This window comes from Triticum aestivum, chromosome 2B (assembly GCF_018294505.1).
Source record: "Triticum aestivum cultivar Chinese Spring chromosome 2B, IWGSC CS RefSeq v2.1, whole genome shotgun sequence".
NCBI classification, from domain to species: domain Eukaryota; kingdom Viridiplantae; phylum Streptophyta; class Magnoliopsida; order Poales; family Poaceae; genus Triticum; species Triticum aestivum.
The window spans coordinates 774,089,284-774,095,188 of NC_057798.1; positions in this window are offsets into that span (position 1 = coordinate 774,089,284).

Here is a 5,905-nt window from a genome sequence, read left to right on the forward strand (position 1 = left end):
ATCGTCGGTATCCCAATGCCTCGTTCAATCTCGTTACCGGCAAGTCACTTTACTCGTTCCGTCATGCATGATCCCGTGACTAACTACTTAGTCACATTGAGCTCATTATGATGATGCATTACCGAGTGGGCCCAGAGATACATCTCCGTCATACGGAGTGACAAATCCCAGTCTTGATTCGTGCCAACCCAACAGACACTTTCAGAGATACCTGTAGTGCACCTTTATAGCCACCCAGTTATGTTGTGACGTTTGATACAGCCAAAGCATTCCTACGGTATCCGGGAGTTGCACAATCTCATGGTCTAAGGAAATGATACTTGACATTAGAAAATCTTTAGCAAACGAACTACACGATCTTGTGCTATGCTTAGGATTGGGTCTTGTCCATCACATCATTCTCCTAATGATGTGATCCCGTTATCAACGACATCCTATGTCCATGGTCAGGAAACCATAACCATCTATTGATCAACGAGCTAGTCAACTACAGGCTCACTAGGGACATGTTGTGGTCTATGTATTCACACATGTATTACGGTTTCCAGTTAATACAATTATAGCATGAACAATAGACAATTATCATGAACAAGGAAATATAATAATAACCATTTTATTATTGCCTCTCGGGCATATTTCTAACAGTCTCCCACTTGCACTAGAGTCAATAATCTAGTTCGCATCATTATGTGATTGTATTGAATCCAACACCCATGGTGTTTGATCATATCTCGCGTGTGAGAGAGGTTTATTAGTCAACGGGTCTGAACCTTTTAGATCCGTGTGTTCTTTGCAAATATCTATGTCAACTTGTAGATGCAGCTACCAGTCGCTACTTGCAGCAATTCCAAATAACTGCTCTACTATACGAATCCGGTTTACTACTCAGAGTCATCCGGATTAGTGTCAAAGTTTGCATCGACGTAACCCTTTACGACGAACTCTTTTACCACCTCCATAATTGAGAAATTTCCTTAGTCCACTAGTTACTAAGGTTAAGTTTGACCGCTGTGTGATCCATTCCTGGATCACTCTTGTACCCCTTGACTGACTCATGGCAAGGCACACTTCAGGTGCGGTACTCAGCATAGCATACTGTAGAGCCTACGTCTAAAGCATAGGGGACGACCTTCGTCCTTTTTCTCTCTTCTGCCGTGGTTAGGTCTTGAGTCTTACTCAATACTCACACCTTATAACACAGCCAAGAACTCCTTCTTTGCCGATCTATTTTGAACTCCTTCAAAATCTTGTCACGGTATGTGTTCATTTGAAAGTACTATCAAGCGATCTTGATCTATCCTTATAGATCTTGATGCTCAATGTTCAAGCAGCTTAATCTAGGTTTTCCATTGAAAAACACTTTTCAAATAACCCTATATGCTTTCCTGAAACTCTACATCATTTCTGATCACCAATATGTCAACAACATATACTCATCAGAAATTCTATAGTGCTCCCACTCACTTCTTTGGAAATACAAGTTTCTCATAAACTTTGTATAAACCCAAAATCTTTGATCATCTCATCAAAGCGTATATTCCAACTCCGAGATGCTTACTCCAGTCCTTAGAAGGATTGTTGGAGCTTTGCATACTTGTTAGCATATTTCAGGCTTGTCAAAACCTTCTGGTTGTATCACATACAACCTTTCCTCAAGAAAATCGTCAAGGAAACAATGTTTTGACATCCTATCTGCAAGATTTCATAAATAATGCAGTAACTGCTAATATATTTCCAACAGACTCTTAGCATCGCTATGAATGAGAAAGTCTCATCGCATTCAACTCCTTGAACTTGTTGGAAAACATCTTAACGACGAGTCGAGATTTCTTAATGGTGATACTTACCATCATTGTCTGTATTCCTTTTAAAATCCATCTGTACTCAACAGCCTTACGACCATCGAGTAGTTCTTCCAAAGTCTATACTTTGCCTTCATACATGGATCCTCTCTCGGATTTTATGGCCTCAAGCCATTCGTCGGAATCCGGGCCCACCATCGCTTCTCCATAGCTCGTAGGTCCATTGTTGTCTAGCAACATGACCTCTAAGACAGGATTACGTACCACTCTGAAGTAGTACGCATCCTTGTCGACCTACGAGGTTTGGTAGGACTTGATCTGAAGTTTCATGATCACTATCATTAGCTTCCACTCCAATTGGTGTAGGCGCCATAGGAACAACTTCTTGTGCCCTGCTTCACACTAGTTGAAGTGATGGTTCAATAACCTCATCAAGTCTCCACCATCCTCCCACTCAATTCTTTCAAGTAAAACTTTTCCTTGAGAAAGGACCCATTTCTGGAAACAATAACTTTTGCTTCCGGATCTGAATTAGGAGGTATACCCAACTATTTTCGGGTGTCCTATGAAGATGCATTTTATCCGCTTTGGGTTCAAGCTTATCAGGCAAAACTTTTTACATAAGTGTCACAGCCCCAAAGTTTTAAGAAATGACAGCTTAGGTTTCTCTAAACCATAGTTCATACGGTGTCATCTCAACGGAATTATGTGGTGCCCTATTTAAAGTGAATGCGGTTGTCTTTAATGCCTAACCCATAAACGATAGTGGTAATTCGATAAGAGACATCATGGTATGCACCATATCCAATAGGGTGCATTTATGATGTTCGGACACACCAACACACTATGGTGTTCCAGGCGGTATTAGTTATGAAAAATTTCCACAAGGACTTAATTGTGTACCAAACTCGTAACTCAGATATTCATCTCTATGATCATATCATAGACATTTGATCCTCTTGCCATGATGATCTTCAGCTTCACTCTGAAATTGCTTGAACCTTTCAATAATTCAGACTCGTGTTTCATCAAGTAAATATACTCAGAATCTACTCAAATCATCTGTGAAGTAAGAGCATAACGATATTCACTTCGTGCCTCGGCACTCATTGGATTGCACAAATCAAATGTATTACTTCCAACAAGTTGCTCTCTTGTTTAATCTCACTGAAAAACGAGGCCCTTCAATCATCTTGCCCATGTGGTATGATTTGCATGTCTCAAGTGATTCAAAATCAAGTGAGTCCAAACGATCCATCTGTATGGAGTTTCTTCATGCATATATACCAATAGACATGGTTCGCATGTCTCAATCTTTTCAAAAACGAGTGAGTCCAAAGATCCATCAACATGGAGCTTCTTCATGCGTTTTATACCAGTATGACTCAAATGGCAGTGCCACAAGTATGTGGTACTATCATTACTATCTTATATCTTTTGGTATGAACATGTGTATCACTACAATCGAGATTCAATAAACCATTCATTTTAGGTGCAAGACCGTTGAAGGTATTATTCAAATAAAAAGAGTAACCATTATTCTCCCTAAATGAATAACCGTATTGCGATAAACATAATCCAATAATGTCTATGCTCAACGCAAACACCAAATAACAATTATTTAGGTTTTACACCAATCTCGACGGTAGAGGGAGCATGCGATGCTTGATCACATCAACCTTGGAAACACTTCCAACACACATCGTCATCTCACCTTTAGCTAGTCTCCGTTTATTCCGTAGCTCTTTTATTTTGAGTTACTAACACTTAGCAACCAAACCGATATCTAATACCCTGGTGCTACTAGGAGTACTAGTAAAGTACACATTAATATAATGTATATCCAATATACTTCTGTCAACCTTGCCAGCCTTCTCATCTACCAAGTATCTAGGGTAGTTCTGCTTCAGTGACCGTTCCCCTCATTACAGAAGCACTTAGTATCGGGTTTGGGTTCAACCTTGGGTTTCTTCACTAGAGCAGCAACTGTTTTGTCATTTCATGAAGTATCCCTTCTTTCCCTTGCCCTTCTTGAAACTAGTGGTTTTACTAACCATCAACAATTGATTCTCCTACTTGATTTCTACTTTTCCGGTGTCAAACATTGCGAATTGCTCAAGGATCATCATGTCTATCCATGATATGTTATAGTTCATCACGAAGCTCTAGTAGCTTGGTGGCAGTGACTTTGGAGAACCATCACTATCTCATATGGAAGATAACTCACACTCGATTCAAGCGATTGTAGTACTCAGACAATCTGAGCACATGCTCAACGATTGAGCTTTTCTCCCTTAGTTTGCAGGCTTAAGAAACTTGTCAAAGGTCTCACACCTCTTGACGTGGGGACGAGCCTGAAATCCTAATTTCAGCTCTTGGAACATCTCGTATGTTCCGCGATGTTTCAAAAATGTCTTCGGTGCATCAATTCTAAACCGTTTAGCATTACGCACTGAACTATCACGTAGTCATCAAAACGTGTATGTCAGATGTTCGCAACATCCACAAACGACGCTCGAGGTTCATCACACCGAGCGGTGCATTAAGGACATAAGCCTTCTGTGCAGCAACGAGGACAATCCTCAGTATACGGACCCAGTCCACATAATTGCTACTGTCAACTTTCAACTAAATTTTCTCTAGGAACATATCTTAAACAGTAGAACTAAAGCGTAAGCTGTGACATAATTTGCAAAGACCTTTTGACTATGTTCATGATAATTAAGTTCATCTGATTATTCAATGAACTCCCACTTAGATAGACATCCCTCTAGTCATCTAAGTGATACATGATCCGAGTCAACTAGGCCGTGTCCGATCATCACGTGAGACGGACTAGTCATCATCGGTGAACATCTTCATGTTGATCGCATCTGCTATACGACTCATGTTCGACCTTTCGGTCTCTTGTGTTCCGAGGCCATGTCTGTACATGCTAGGCTCGTCAAGTCAACCTAAGTGTTTTGCATGTGTAAATCTGTCTTACACCCGTTGTATGCGAACGTTAGAATCTATCACACCCGATCATCACGTGGTGCTTCGAAATAACGAACCTTCGCAACGGTGCACAGTTAGGGGGAACACTTTCTTGAAATTTTATGAGGGATCATCTTATTTATGCTACCGTCGTTCTAAGCAAATAAGATGTAAACGTGACAAACATCACATGCAAATCATAAAGTGACATGATATGGCCAGTATCATCTTGCGCCTTTGATCTCCATCTTTCAGGCGCGGCATGATCACCTTCGTCACCGGCATGACACCATGATATCCATCATCGTGTATTCATGAAGTTGTCTCGCCAACTATTACTTCTACTACTATGGCTAACGGTTAGCAATAAAGTAAAGTAATTACATGGCGTTTTCAATGACACGCAGGTCATACAATAAATTAAGACAACTTCTATGAATCCTGCCGGTTGTCATACTCATCGACATGCAAGTCGTGATTCCTATTACAAGAACATGATCAATCTCATACATCACATATATCATTCATCACATTCTTTTGGGACATATCACATCACATAGCATACCCTCCAAAAACAAGTTAGACATCCTCTAATTGTTGTTGCAAGTTTTTACATGGCTGCTATAGGTTTGTAGCAAGAACGTTTCTTACCTACGCCAAAACCACAACGTGATATGCCAATTGCTATTTACCCTTCATAAGGACCCCTTTCATCGAATCCAATCCGACTAAAGTGGGAGAGACAGACACCCGCTAGCCACCTTATGCAACTAGTGCATGTCAGTCGGTGGAACCTGTCTCACGTAAGCGTACGTGTAAGGTCGGTCCGGGCTGCTTCATCCCACGATGCCGCCGAATCAAGATAAGAGTAGTAATGGCAAGTAAAATGACAAAATCAACGCCCACAACAACTTGTGTTCTACTCGTGCATAGAAACTACACATAGACCTAGCTCATGATGCCACTGTTGGGGAATGTAGCAGAAATTCAAAATTTTCTACGCATCACCAAGATCAATCTATGGAGATTCTAGCAACAAGAGAGGGAGAGGATGAGCATCTTCATACCATTGAAGATCGCTAAGCGGAAGCGTTACAAGAACGCGGTTGATGGAGTCGTACTCGCGG